Source organism: Bacillus rossius, chromosome 2 (assembly GCF_032445375.1).
Source record: "Bacillus rossius redtenbacheri isolate Brsri chromosome 2, Brsri_v3, whole genome shotgun sequence".
NCBI classification, from domain to species: domain Eukaryota; kingdom Metazoa; phylum Arthropoda; class Insecta; order Phasmatodea; family Bacillidae; genus Bacillus; species Bacillus rossius.
In genome coordinates this window covers 66,128,080-66,144,543 of record NC_086331.1, presented here as the reverse complement: position 1 = coordinate 66,144,543, position 16,464 = coordinate 66,128,080, and positions in this window count along the sequence as shown.

Below are 16,464 nucleotides of genomic sequence, written 5' to 3'. Positions count from 1 at the left end.
TGGAGAAAGGCTCTGTTGCCATTTTTAATGTAATTTCCTCCCTGGGTGTGATACCAGTATTTTTAATATATTTTATTATCAAAATTTAAGTATATATATATTTTTTGGATTTTTACAAATGTTCCTGATTTTCTAGCACAAACTTTATTGATTTCCAAAATGGCGGCCATAACGTGAAATCAATGTTCTAGAATATAATATGGCGGGTGTGGCATAAGCAAGGTTGTTTTTTCTAATTTTAATTAAATTGTATTTAAAAATCTTTAAATTGTTAGTAATAAATTTCATGTTTAGGGCCTACTCTTGCCGGGAATCGATCCGAAGACCGAAATCGATCAAATAACTTAACATTATAAAAAACTGTTTTTTTTTTTAATTTCTTGGATTTTCGGATTTTTTGTACTCGTAAATTAAAGATTTCATGATTACGGTCAAGGTCAAGGTCATGCTTGACCTCTGATTGGGCTTTTGAGGAATTTTGCCCCTCAACGAGGAGTATTGCGCCAATCTGAAGAAAGTTGCCACTCTCCTAGGAATTTTGGCCTTTTCAGATATTTTTTGATGTATAAAATGTAAAATGTGAAACTTTCCCTTAAAATAGGGACATTTCTGGGAATTTTAGAAATTTTAAGTCATTTTCGAAGAATTTTGAGGAAGTTTGACACAAAGATGGACGTTGTGACGGCACAATTAAAAATGGTGGATGGCTTCTGGCTCCACAACCTGGACCTGTGCCAGGACCTACTAAGCTATACTACTTAAATTATATAAACTTTCGGTCTGGTAAATGTCTCGATGGCCGTGAGTTCAACGTCGTAGGTTTTACAATCCAGAGGTCCAAACTGACATGGTTCGAATCACCATGCTTCCAAAGTATTTTGTATAAAAATTACATTTATTATGTTTATAAGGACCATAACAAAACTGATAGGTAATGGAACAACGAAACTATGTACACAAGATAAAGCGATATTGGCACTTTCTAGGAGAAAAAGCAGAAATCAAGATGGAGGTATCCAAGATGACGGCCTCTTGCAGATGAAAACACGATGGTGGATTTGATTTCAAAATCGAAACATGTTTCTGTTAAGTCAGATCCAAGATGGCGGACGTGCCATCAAAGTTCAAGATGGCACGCATAAAGAAAATTTTAACATTTGAGAAGTGGTATGTTCTATTTCAAGATGGCCGAATTTAAGGTGGCTGATTCAAAATGGCTACTGGAATCAAGGTCAAAGTTCAATAACAAGGTCAAGGTCAAATGTCCAGATCATAAAAGATAGCCGCCATGATATTAGATTATATTATTGCATTGGTCATTGACCCCAGCTCGCACCTCGCACTGAAACCTCTCCCAAGAGCCCCATTCATGTACTACTACTACTTATTGAAGTCCTGAACACTTCTGTGTTACTTACTATTATTTAATCGGAGCTTAGGACCTACTATCTGGTTTTAATTCGTTGTTTGTAGTTTCAGAAATCGAAAAATGCCGAAAACTTTACTAATTTGCTTGTTTGTTCTTGCAGTAGAGCAGAATATACAAAATAAATTTTAAGTTGTAAAAATTAGTTTTTTTGTCTTAACACTTGGCAATTTTATGGTAAAATGTTAAATTGAGACAATAATTCATATACTCGGTAATGCCTGGTATCGAAGGAAGAACTGAAATTGATCGAATCAATCAATATAGTCTGTTAAGAGCTGATTTTTAAAAATAAATAATGGAAATTTTTTTCCATATTCATAGGTTTATGATATGAATTTTCAATATGACGTTTAAGATGGCCGACCATGTAGCGGATGCCACGATGGTCTGGTAATAAATACTACGGGACTTTTATGAGTAAAATTTAAACCAATATGGCAGCAGACAACTCTAGCAGACGAAAACGAATCGGTGGAGTTCAAGATGTGGGAATGTTCTAGAAAACAAAATGGTAAAATTCATGAGGGTGGAAATTTCTAGAATATAACATGGTGGATTCCAAAATGGCGGAATCCAAAATTGTTCACCGGTTCATAGTCAAGTTCAAAGTTCGTGTTCAAGGTCATTCAAGATGGTTGCTGTGACATCACAATCCAATATGGCACCAACCATCCACGATCCACAACGGTGGTTGAGTGGATACAACACCTGCCCACCACAAAGGCGACCCCGTATTTTTCGCAAATGGGTAACGTGGGTTTCCTTGGAGTTCTCCCAACCCATCAATTCATTCCGTCACTGCTCCATACCCCATCTCATCTCACCTTAAGCATTCTTCAGGCTGGCATTAACCTATGAGCCGACTCTTGTGAGTGTCAGCCACATTCAATCCATGTTAGCCCTGCCTCAGGCATGTCGATGTTAATTTTCATCTAGTTATTAGGGGTGTGTATATGTATTTTTTTTTAAATTTAAGTATCATTTAAAGGCTTTAGACTGTCGGGATAATATATACTTTCCTTGGGAAACCAATATTACATCTTAAGTAAAGTAATTATTAACCAAAATTCTTGGTTTCCAGAGAGCAATAGCTTCTAAAGAGTAAAATTCTTACTGCGATAAAAGTCCTTTTTATACAATTAGCAACTTTACTCTCACACGTTGTGCGATATTCCACGAAGATTCTGACTTTATAGAATTCGTACTCTCCTCTTCGCGCCTTTTTTATTGAATTTTCTGTTATCCTTTTGCTTATCTCTTTCAACTACCGGTTGTAAACTTTCCATTCTTCCACTGTTTTAATATTATCGTTGGCAGTTTATGAACAGAAAATGCGATAAGCGAAAATCAGTAGCCGATCCGATAGCTAAATCAAGGAATTAATGATGCATACCGAATACTCTTCTGCATTTTCAATTGACGACTCACACTACCGCTATCCCATATTTCAAAATAACCCTTCCTGCAGTTTTATTTCCTCCACAAAATATTGGTCGTGCCTGTCAAATAACTGCGTGGCCGAATGGGAAACGTGTTGGGTGATTCGTTACTGGGTTTTATTTATCGAGCACTGTTTGTACAGCACGCAGTGAACTTACTGGTTTTTTTCCAGATGAGCATTAACTTTTATTTACTTTAATTGTGTTGTTCACTATAGTATTTTGAGGATTAAAATTGTGAAGTGGAATTTAAACATTAACTTTTTCCACTCAGTCCATGTAAAACGTTCTTCTAGCTTTTTGTAGCTACTAATTCCTTAATGACAACTACTGAGAAAGGAAAACGGTTACTCTGTGACTTTCAAAGTAAACAAAAGTCCTGTATCGTCTAGTCGATAAATGAGTGCTTACAGTTACAGTAAGCGGATAATATTAGGCTTTTTACCATTGGTTTTGATAATGTGAAACGTTTTACATTACACTTTACAATACTGCATATACTACAAAATCTCATGGCTACAACCTTACGCCGCAAGATATTAAGACGAAGAATTTGTTTATTTAAGAATAATAAAAATATTGTAACATTATAAGGAAAGCATGTAACTTAGGCTATACGAAATGTCAAGTAAAGAAACATGTGCATTATAAAATTTCATATCCATACAAAGTCTCAATCATAATTAAATAATTATAATAAAATAATAATATATAATTGTGGGTCCTGCGGCAGGTATAGGAGTGAAGAGTCGAGGAGCCAAACGTTAAATTAGATTGTGAGGTCACGGTGGCCATCTTGGATGTCTTTGACATTGAACTTGACATTTCACCTTGAACCTGGCAGCCATTTTGTTTTCTGCCATTTAGAATTCCTACATTTTTTCTAGAACTTTCTGCTATCGTGCATGTCACTGTTGCAATTTTCGTTACGGCCAACAAATTGAATATCCATAATTATTATCCGATTTTAATGGGATAGTATTAAAATTTTAAAAAAATTAATTAATCTAACTTTAATTTAAAATTCTTCCATTTTTTTGCCATTTTTAATTATGGTGTAACCATTGCCCTTTTCGTTAAGGCCGCCATAGTGAAAATATGTAATTGATCGCGTATTTTAATGAGAAGAATTTTCAAAACTCAAAAATTTTAATTAAATAAATTTATATCAAAATGTTATTATATCATAAAGTATTAAGTCATAAAGTCTTTGGTTCAAACCTGGCGAGGACAATAATTTAAAAATGGAGATGAAACAACAAACTTACAAATAAAAAATGTATTATATAATTTCTGCAAGTAAAAAAACTAGCAGATATTTTATCGTTTCTCAATTTCTGCATCAGCTACCCACGAATTAAATGATTAAGGAAGCCCCACCACTTGACATAGGATTGACCCTTTCTTCTATTGAGAATCTTCTCCACACATTATGTGTCAGGATACATCATAGGCTGAATCTCTTGGGCATAGAAGCTATCACGAATAGGTTTGTGGTTCAAATATTCGAGGTAGTATATCTTAGTTTACGATTCACGAACATGGGTCACAAGGACAAGTTCGGGATTCCAGTTAACAGTGAAACTTTACTCGAAGTTTCCTTTCTGCTTGGAGATTCGCAAAACGTCACCGACGATAGCTTTACGCTTTCGTGGATCTTTCTTCTTCTCCGTGTTGGAAAACACTATTCGAAATATGAAGAGCATCTTTCACAAATTAAGGCATCATTTTCGTAGTAGAATGCATATTGTAATTGTATCCTCTTATAATTTCGGCAAGATAACAAACCACTTGTAATTTCTGTTACCCGTGAACTGTCGCCACATCTTGTTGCGCAAAGTTCTGTTAAACTTATCGACACCAGTGGCTTTGACATTACTAAATATAGATAAGTGTTTGATGCCAAACGTCTTCATCAAAGCCTTGAAGGTCGCATTGTACAATTCATCACCAAGATCTATTTGCAGGTGCGATGATGGACATGCATCTCGCAAAATGTCTCTCATAGCCTTGGATATATTAATTATGTTCTTCGAGGTCTCAAGTCTGGCCCAAGCGAACATCCTATACACAATGAGGACTGTCAAGACGTACTGTCAAGACGTACTATTATTTGAGTCGGTATATTATTCGTACTATAATTAACAGACTGAGTTACTTTGCTTCTCTGATAAATAGTTGTTAGTAGTATGTGAATGTATTTTCTGGCACAGGATTCGGGATGTGGATTGTGATTGTCGGTCCGCCATCTTGGATTGTGACGTCACGGCGGCCATCTTGAACTCAAAAATTCCTCAAAAATGACTCAAAATGACTCAAAATTTCCCGTTTTAGAGGGAAAAATTCCCGTTTTGAGGGAAAATTGGGATTTCGAAAAACCACAAAAGTCGTTTTGCCTTAAAAACCACTAAATTCCTGATATAGGCTTAAGCATCCATGTCTACAGCCTCCGAGAAGCCTCTTTTAGGATTATGACGTCACCGTTGCAATATTCGTTACAACAGCCATCTTGAAAATCTTTATTATCCGATTTTAAGGAAAAAAAATTTAAAATTTATAAAAAATTCAGCTTCCATTTAACCATTTCTAGGAATAAGGATACTATGACCGCCATCTTGGATTATGATGTCACCGTTGCAATTTCCGTTACGCACGCCATCTTTAAAATCCGCAATTTTTATGTTCGAAATTCGGGAAAAATTTTAAAAATAAAAAAAATTAAATAATCGAATAAAATAATAAAAATCTTAAAAACCACTGTTGCAGATATCGTTACGGTCGCCATCTTGGATTATATAAATGTTGCATATTTCGTTACACCCGCCATCTTGGTTGAGTACTATGCCAAGGTTACACTTTATGTCACGACCGTCATATTGGATCCTATTAATGTTGCAATTACCGTTATGGTCGCCATCTTGAAATTAAGACGCCATCTTTTAAATCCGTGATTTTTATGTTAGAAAATCGGGAAAAATTCCAAAATTTATCAAAAAAATTAATTAAATAGAATTCTGATTGATTATATCGATTACCGTCCTTGGTTCAAAACCGGTAAGGGCAAAAATTAAAAAAAAAACACCAGATCCTTCCTCCACAGAAGCCACCTACAGACTGACCTACCACCAATATCAAGGTATTTACCATCAGCTAATATAACGTCATGCCCGCCATCTTGTCTTCGTTCGCTGGAGACTGTCATTTTGTTTTCGTCTACTAGAGTGTGCTGGCATCATGTTAATATAAATTTCTGTTCACCATACCTTTAACCTCGTCTATTGGCATTGCAATTTTACCTTGACATTGAAATTTGACCTTGACCTTGTTATTTGACCTTTAACTTGAACTTGAACTTTACCTTTAACTTTGACCTTGAACTTGAACTTTGACCTTGACTTTGAAATTTGACCTTTACCATGATCTTTGACTTTGAGCTTGATGTCCATCATGGATCCGTCATTTTATGTTCAGTACATGCTACTAGGAGCTACCACCTGCTAGTGGTCATTGCCACCATCATGTTTTCGTCTGCTGGAGGACACCATCTTGTGTGTACTCGTCTTACCTTCATGCTAGTTTTATTCTAACCTGCTACAGTGCAGTAATCATTTATTATTACTGAGGTGTCCGCCATCTTGAAATTTGGCCGCCATCTTGAATTCATGTAATTATTTAGCTATAAATGCGGGAAAAATTCCAAAAGTCTCCGAAAAAATCAATTATTAATTTACGAATTGAATCGATGGATTCCTGTCCACGGTTTGATTCTTGAACAGTGACAGTTGTTACTAATTATTAAATAAATTTTAGATACTGTTTTCCATTACCTTTCGTGGAGTTAATTAATCATTCACTGTACGAAAAACAAATAAAGTCAACATACCTGACCAACGAATTAATACGGTGCCGATTAGCCTATTATGAAAGTATAATTTTTCAATAATCTGAATAACCTATAAGCCATTCATGTACAAAGCCACACATATGGAACAATTGTTTTCAGTCCATAAGACAGAGTCATGTCATTATCAGACGTATAGGCTAGTCATTTCAGGACCGCATGACCTTCGTCGTTAGCTAATTATATTCAATTAATCCATCGTGGCATTTTTTATACATACTAAAGAACCAAGTGACCTTAAAAATATTTTAGTAAAATTAAGAGGTTTTAAACTAGTCAATATTTATTCACTACATTTTGTACTACGCGCAATAAACAAAAAGGAAGCAACGACAACGAAAAAACATCACGGCCAACGAAAAAGCAGCACATTTGGAAGCACCGACAACGAAAACGCAGCACATTTGGAAGCACCGACAACGAAAAGGCAGCAACGCCAACGAAAAGGCAGCTCATTTGGAAGCACCGACAACGAAAATGCAGCACCAACAATGAAAAGGCAGCACATTTGGAAGCACCGACATCGAAAAGGCAGCACCACCAACGAAAAGGCAGCACATTTGGAGGCTCCGCCATCGAAAAGGCGGCACATTTGGAAGCACCGTCAACAAAAAGGCAGCACCATCATCGAAAAGGCAGCACATTTGTCATTGATTCAAATATTCATTGGCTTCATTAATTCGCTCGCTCCAATATTCATTGGCAACAATATTCATTGGTTCCAATATTCATTGGCTGCAATATTCATCGGCTCCAATATTCATGGACTCCAATATCAATTGGCTACAATTGCTCCAAATGCTCCAACAGGCTCCAAAAGGCTCCAACAGTCTTTTCGCTCCTATAGACATTGGCTCCAATAGTCATTGGCTACAATATCCATTGGCTCCAATATTCATTGGCTCCAATAGTCATTGGATACAATATTTATTGGCTCCAATATTCATTGGCTCCAATATTCATTGTCTCCAAAATTCATTGGCTCCAATATTCATTGGCTCCAATATTCATTGGCTCAAATATTCATGGGCTCCAACATCAATTGGCTCCAATTGATCCAAATGCTCCAACAGGCTCCAAAAGGCTCCATCAGTCTTTTGGCTCCAACAGTCTTTTGGTTCCAAAAGTCTTTTGGCTGCAAATATATTTGGCTAGAATTCTTCCAGTCTACGCGACTACGAGCCATGAGGTTACGAGACTACGTGACATCGAATCTTCAAGTTTACGAGACTGCGAGGCTACAGAGCTACGAAACCTATAGAAATCGAGTTTACGTGACTGCGAGTATACGGGTCTACAAGTCTGCATGAGTACTTGACTACGAAGCTACTCGTCTACAAGGCTCCATTAGTCACATCTGTCTTCGACGGAATTTTCTCTTTTGCTACATCTGCACCATCAGCATTATGTTATAAGAATACAAGGCTACTTGCTTACGTAGCCTCAAGTCTATGATGTTACTTGGATACGTAGTTACAATTCTACGAGGTCCCAAGACTTCATGACTACGCGACTTCGAGCCATGAGTTTACGAGATTACATGACTACGAATATTCAAGTTTACGAGACTGCAAGGCTACAGAGCTACGAAGTTTCTAGAACACAAGTTTACGTGACTGCGTGGATACAGGAATACAAGTCTGCATGAGTTCTTGACTACGAAGCTACTCGTCTACAAGGCACCAATTGTCACATCTGTCTTTGACGGAATTTTCTCCTTTGCTACATCTGCACCATCAGCATTATGTTACAAGATTACAAAACTACTTGCTTACGTAGCTTCAAGTCTACGAGGCTCCAATGCATCATGACTTCGAGATTACGAGCCATGAGGTTACGAGACTATGCGATTGCAAGTCTTCAAGGTTACGTGATCGTGAGGCTATAGGACTACGAAGCTTCCTGAATGCATGGTTACGAGACTGCATAACTAATTGGCCGCGTGGCTACATAACTTCATGTCTCTAACTGACTACAATAGCACTACTCAGTGGTGAGAGTTAATTTATCTCATGCAAAGGTACTTGCTGCAAGTAGTTCCGGTTTTCAACATCAGATGACGTCACGTGTTGCTTGTAGGTAAAAAATATTTATTTCTTTTATGCGGGATGCGGGATGCTCACTATCAATCGCATAAGAAGGATGGCTTCGATAGTCTTCAAGGAGAAGGAAGTTCGTCCTTCCTGCTAGTGCTTTTTAGATTTCTCACGGTCCGCCATCTTGGATTGCAACGTCACGGCAGCCATCTTGGATGGGTGTGACCTTGACCTTTGACCGAAACCGCAGGAATGATCGCAAGCTTACGAAAAAATCTATCAAAATATTGTTAAGAATAATTAGGAGCACATGGAGAAAACCACTATAATAATTACATGGATAATCAAATGCACACGGAGAAAAACGACACACGTTTTCTTTGATATAAAATTACAGGGAAAAAATCTTTAAAAAAAATAAATAAAAAATTTAAAATAAAAAAAAACATAAACAGATTCTGCTAGCTTGTAAACTTATCATTGTTGAGCATAGATAGAGTTCTAGTACAAGCCAGAATTTTATGTATTTTTTTTATTTTAAATTTTTTAATTTATTTTTTTTAAATATTTTTTGCCTGTAATTTTATGATATCAAAGAAAACGTGTGTCGTTTTTCTTCGTGTGCATTTGATAATCCATGTCAATATTATGGTGGTTTTATCCATGTTCTCATAATTATTATTATCAATATTTTGATAGATTTTTTTCGTCTGCTTGCGATCATTCCTGCGGTTTCGGTCAAAGGTCAATGTCACACCCATCCAAGATGGCTGCCGTGACGTTGCAATCCAAAATGGCGGACCGTGAGAAATATGAGAAGCACTAGCAGGAAGGACGAACTTCCTTCTCCTTGAAGACTATCGAAGCCATCCTTCTTATGCGATTGATAGTGAGCATCCCGCATCCCGCATAAAAGAAATAAATATTTTTTTCCTACAAGCAACACGTGACGTCATCTGATGTTGAAAACCGGAACTACTTGCAGCAAGTACCTTTGCATGAGATAAATTAACTCTCACCACTGAGTAGTGCTATTGTAGTCAGTTAGAGACATGAAGTTATGTAGCCACGCGGCCAATTAGTTATGCAGTCTCGTAACCATGCGTTCAGGAAGCTTCGTAGTCCTATAGCCTCACGATCACGTAACCTTGAAGACTTGCAATCGCATAGTCTCGTAACCTCATGGCTCGTAATCTCGAAGTCATGATGCATTGGAGCCTCGTAGACTTGAAGCTACGTAAGCAAGTAGTTTTGTAATCTTGTAACATAATGCTGATGGTGCAGATGTAGCAAAGGAGAAAATTCCGTCAAAGACAGATGTGACAATTGGTGCCTTCTTGTAGATGAGTAGCTTCGTAGTCAAGAACTCATGCAGACTTGTATTCCTGTATCCACGCAGTCACGTAAATTTGTGTTCTAGAAACTTCGTAGCTCTGTAGCCTCGAAGTCTCGTAAACTTGAATATTCGTAGTCATGTAATCTCGTAAACTCATGGCTCGAAGTTGCGTTGACTGGAAGAATTCTAGCCTAATATATTTGGAGCCAAAAGAATTTTGGAACCAAAAGACTGTTGGTGTCAATGACTAATGGAGCCAATGAATATTGGAGACAATGAATATTTGAGCTAATCAATATAGGAGCCAATGAATATTGGAGCCAATGAATAATGTAGCCAATGACTATTGGAGCCAATGACTATAGGAGCCAAAAGCATTTTGGAGCCAAAGGACTGATGGAGCCTTTTGGAGCCTGTTGGAGCATTTGGAGCAATTAGGGCCAATTGATATTGGAGCAATTAGGGCCAATTGATATTGGAGCAATTAGGGCCAATTAATATTGGAGCTCATGAATATTGGAGCCAATGAATATTGGAGCCACTAAATATTGGAGCCAATGAATATTGGAGCCAATGTATATTGGAGCCAATGAATATTAGAGCCAATGAATATTGGAGCCAATGAATTTTGGAGCCAATGAATATTTGAGCCAATGAATATTGGAGCCAATGAATAATAGAGCCAATGAATATTGGAGCCAATGACAATAGGAGCCAAAAGCATGTTGGAACCAAAAGACAAATGGAGCCTTTTGGAGCATGTTGGAGCATTTGAAGCAATTAGAGTCAATTGATATTGGAGCTCATGAATATTGGAGCCAATGAATATTGGAGGCAATAAATATTGGAGCCAATGAATATTAGAGCCAATGAATATTGGAGCCAATGAATTTTGGAGCCAATGAATTTTGGAGCCAATGAATATTGGAGCCAATGACAATAAGAGCCAAAAGCATGTTGGAACCAAAAGACTGATGGAGCTTTTGCAGCATGTTGGAGCATTTGGAGCAATTGGAGCCAATTTATATTGGAGATCATGAATATTGGAGCCAATGAATATTGGAGACAATGAATATTGGAGCCAATTAATATTGGATCCAATGAATATTGAAGCCAATGAATATAGGAGCCATTGAATATTGTAGCCAATGACTATAGGAGCCAAAAGCATGTTGGAGCCAAAAGACTGATGGAGCCTTTTGGAGCCTGTTGGAGCTTTTGGAGCAATTAGAGCCAATTTATATTGGAGCTCATTAATATTGGAGCTAATGACTCTAGGAGCCAAAAGCATGTTGGAGCCAAAACACAGATGGAGCTTTTGCAGCATGTTGGAGCATTTGGAGCAATAAGAGCCAATATATATTTGAGCTCATAAATATTGGAGCCATGGAATATTGGAGCCAAAATATATTGGTGACAATGAAAATTGTAGCCTCTGACTATAGGAGCCAAAAGACAGTTGGAGCCAAAAAACTAATGGAGCCTTTTGGAGCATTTGGAGCAATTAGAGCCAATTGATAATGGAGCCCATGAATATTGGAGCCAATGAATATTGGAGCCAACGAATATTGGAGATAATGCATATTGGAGCTAATAAATATTGAAGCCAATCAATATTAGAGCCAATGAATATTGGAGCTAATGAATATTGGAGACAATGAATATTGGAGCCAATGAATATTGGAGCCAATGAATATTGGAGCCAATTAATATTGGTGACAATGAAAATTTAAGCCAATGACTATAGGAGACAAAAGACAGTTCGGAGCCAAAAGACTGATGGAGCCTTTTGGAGCCTGTTGGAGCATTTGGAGCAATTGGAGCCAATTAATATTGGAGCCAATTAATATTGGAGCCAATGAATATTGGATCCAATGAATATTGGATCCAATGAATATTGTATTCAATGAATATTGGATCCAAAGAATATTGGAGCCAATGAATATTGGAGACAATGAATATTGGAGCCAATGAATATTGGAGCCAATGTCTATACGAGCCAAAATAATGTTGGAGCCTTTTTGAGCCTTTTAGAGCATTTGGAGCAATTGGAGCCGATGAATATTGGAGCTAATGAATATTAGAGCCAATGAATATTGTAGCCAATGAAAATTGGTACCCATGAATATTAGAGCCAATGAATATTGGAACCAATGAATATTGGAGCCAAAGACTATAGGAGCCAAAAGCATGTTGGAGCCAAAAGACTGATGGAGCTTTTTGGAGCCTGTTGGAGCAATTGGAGCAATTAGAGCCAATTAATATTGGAGCTCATGAATATTGGAGCTATTGACTATAGGAGCCAAAAGCATGTTGGAACCAAAAGACTGATGGAGCATTTGGAGTCTGTTAGAGCATTTGGAGCAATAAGAGCCAATATATATTGGAGCTAATGAATATTGGAGCCAATGAATATTGGAGCCAAATAATATTGGTGACAATGAAAATTTTAGCCAATGACTATAGGAGCCAAAAGACTGTTGGAGCTAAAAGACTGATGGAGCCTTTTAGAGCCTGTTGGAGCAATTGGAGCATTTGGAACCAATTGATATTGGAGCTCATGAATATTGGAGCCAATGAATATTGCAGCCAATGAATATTGGAGCCAATGAATATTGGAGCCAATTAATATTTGAACCAATGAATATTGGAGCTAATGAATAATGGAGCCAATGAATATTGGAGCCAATGAATATTGGAGCCAATGAATATTGGAGCCTATGAATATTGGAGCCAATGAATATTGGAGCCAATGAATATTGGTGCCAATGAATATTGGAGCCAATGAATATTGGAGCCAATGAATATTGGAGCCAATGAATATTGGAGCCAATGAATATTGGAGCCAATGAATATTGGAGCCAATGAATATTGGAGCCAATGAATATTGGAGCCAATGAATATTGGAGCCAATGAATATTGGAGCCAATGAATATTGGAGCCAATGGAAATTGGAGCCTATGAATATTGTAGCCAATGACTATTGGAGCCAATGAATATTTTAGCCAATGAATATTGGAGCCAATAATTATTGGTGTTAATGAATATTGTAGCCAATGACTATTAGAGCCAATATCTACAGGAGCCAAAGACTATTGGAGCCTTTTGGACCCTGTTGAATCATTTGGAGCAATTGTAGCCAATTGATATTGGAGCCCATGAATATTGGAGCCGATGAATATCGGAGCCAATGAATATTGGAGCCAATTAATTTTGGAGCCAATGAATATTGGAGCCAATGAATATTGTAGCCAATAAATATTAGAGCGAGCGAATTATTGGAGCCAATGAATATTGTAATCAATGACAAATGTGCTGCCTTTTTGATGATGGTGCTGTTTTTTCATTGACGGTTCTTCCAAATGTGCCGCCTTTTCGATGGCGGAGCTTCCAAATGTGCTGCGTTTTCGTTGTCGGTGCTTCCAAATGTGCTGCCTTTTCATTGGCGGTGATGCCTTTTCGATGTCGGTGCTTCCTTTTTTTTTGATTGCGCGTAGTACAAAATGTAGTGACTGAATATTTACTAGTTTAAAGCCTCTTGGTGTTACTAAAATATTTTTCAAGGTCACTTAGTCCTTAGTATGTATTAAAAAATGCCACGATGGATTTTTTGAATATAATTAGCTAACGACGAAGGTCATGCGGTCCTGAAATGACTAGCCTATACGTTTGATAATGACATGACTAGGTCTTAAGGACTGAAGACAATTGTTCTATATGTGTGTCTTTGTACATAAACGGCTTATAGGTTATTCAGATTATTGAAAAATTAGACTTTCATAATAGGTTTATCGGCACCGTATTAATTCGTTAGTCAGGTTTATTGACTTGTGTGGTTTTACGCAGAGTGAATGATTAATAAACTCCGCGAAAGGTAATGGAAAACAGAATCTAAAATTTATTTAATAATTAGTTACAACTGTCACTGGTCAAGAATCGAACCTTGGGCAGGAATCCATCGATTCAGTTTGTTAATTAATAATTGATTTTTTCGGAGACTTTTGGAATTTTTCCCGCATTTATAGCTAAATAATTACATGATTTCAAGATGGCGGCCAAATTTCTTCATGGCAGCCAAATTTCAAAATCGTGGACACCTCAGTAATAATAAATGATTACTGCACTGTAGCAGGTTAGAATATAACTAGCATGATAGTAAGACGAGTACACACAATATGGTGTCTTCCAGCAGATGAAAACATGATGGTAGCAATGACCACTAGCAGGTGGTAGCTCCTAATAGCATGAACTGAACATAAAATGATGGATCCATGATGGGCGTCAAGGTCAAAGTCAAAGATCATGGTATAGATCAAATTTCAAGGTCAAGGTCAAAGTTCAAGGTTAAGGTCAAAATTCAAGGTCAAGGTAAAGTTCAAGTTCAAGGTCAAGGTCAAAGTTCAAGGTCAAGGTCAAATTGCAATGCCAATAGACGAGGTTAAAGGTATGGTGAACAGAAAATTATATTAACATGATGCCAGCACACTCCAGTAGACGAAAACTAGATGACGGTCTCCACCGGACGAAGACAAGATGGCGGGCATGACGTTATACCAGCTGATGGTAAATACCTTGATATTGGTGGTAGGTCAGTCTGTAGGTGGCTTCTGTGGAGGAAGGATCTGGTGTTTTTTTTTTGCCCTCACCGGTTTCGAACCAAGGACGGTAATCGATATAATCAATCAGAATTCTATTAAGTTAATTTTTTTGATGAATTTTGGAATTTTTCCCGATTTTCTAACATAAAAAGTACGGTTTTCCAAGATAACGTCTAAATTTCAAGATGGCAAACATAACGGTAATTGCAACTTTAATAGGATCCAATATGACGGTCGTGACATAAAGTGTAACGATGGCATAGTACTCAACCAAGATGGCGGGTGTAACGAAATATGCAACATTTATATAATCCAAGATGGTGACCGTAACGATAACTGCAACAGTGGTTTTTAAGATTTTTATTATTTTATTCGATTATTTAATTTTTTTATGATTTTTAAAATTTTTCCCGATTTTCTAACATAGAAATTGGTGATTTTCAAGATGGCGTGCATAACGGAAATTGCAACGGTGGCATTATAAAGCAAGATGGCGGTCATGGTATGATTATTCCTAGAAATGGCTTAACGGAAGCTGCATTTTTTATAAATTTTAAATTTTTTTCCCATTAAAATCGGATAATAAATAAAGATTTTCAAGATGGCTGCCGTAACGAATATTGCAACGGTGACGTCATAATCCTAAAAGAGGCTTATCGGAGGCTGTAGACATGGATGCTTAAACATATATCAGGAATTTCGTGGTTTTTAAGGCAAAACGACTTTTGTGGTTTTTCGAAATCCTAATTTTCCCTCGAAACGGGAATTTTTCAGTCATTTTGAGTCATTTTTGAGGAATTTTTGAGTCCAAGATGGCCTCCGTGACGTCACAATCCAAGATGGCGGACCGACAATCACAATCCACATCCTGAATCCTGTGCCAGAAAATACATTCAGATACTGCTGTTGTTGTTTGTTAATTTATTATCCTGGTATTAAATTATTTAAAATGAATCAGAAGCAGAATTTTAAATATAAAAATTTATGTTTTACTATAATATGTGCAAATTAATTTTTCAAATTAAAATAGCTGGTCTGCTAAATTATTTCAAACAACAGTTGGGCTCGTGTACTACGGAAACATTTCTAACCTACGCTTATGTTTACTCTTAACAATTGAAGTGGAAACTGTTATGCCAAAGGACAGGGATTCCAATTAAAATATTTCCCTGGATGTTTTCTCAAACAGTCCTCGAACGCACACAGATAGACACTTGTAATATAAAAAAATCACCCTAAATTTGCATTTACATATAGATTTTTTAGCCTGGACTCGAACCAAGAATCCTTGCTGGTGATTAACATGCTAACCAACAGTTCTATTTAGGCCTCTCCTAAACTTTACGTGGAACACTGCAATATCGAGCATTAAAAACTTTATTAAAATACATGAAATCATACTATTTCTTAAACAAGGTCACAATCTCTTTCTGCATCGTAAATCTCACGATCAGAAGATTGTGACAAGTGCTACTTGCCGCTGCTTAGCATCGTTACGAGCAGCTGGCCTGTAAGTGACCATCCGGTGTCTTAGCGCTCGTGACCTTGAGACCAGATACCACGCCCGCTCCCATGATGTAAAGATGTAAAGAAGAGGAGGTGAAACCGTGCGCAGGTTTTCCCCCTCCACGCGCTCCCTTGCTACGTCACCTTGGTTGTAGCCAGCGCTCTTCTTCCAGGCGCTTCCCATCCATTTCATCTGCGTCTCGTGCGAACGTAGTTTAA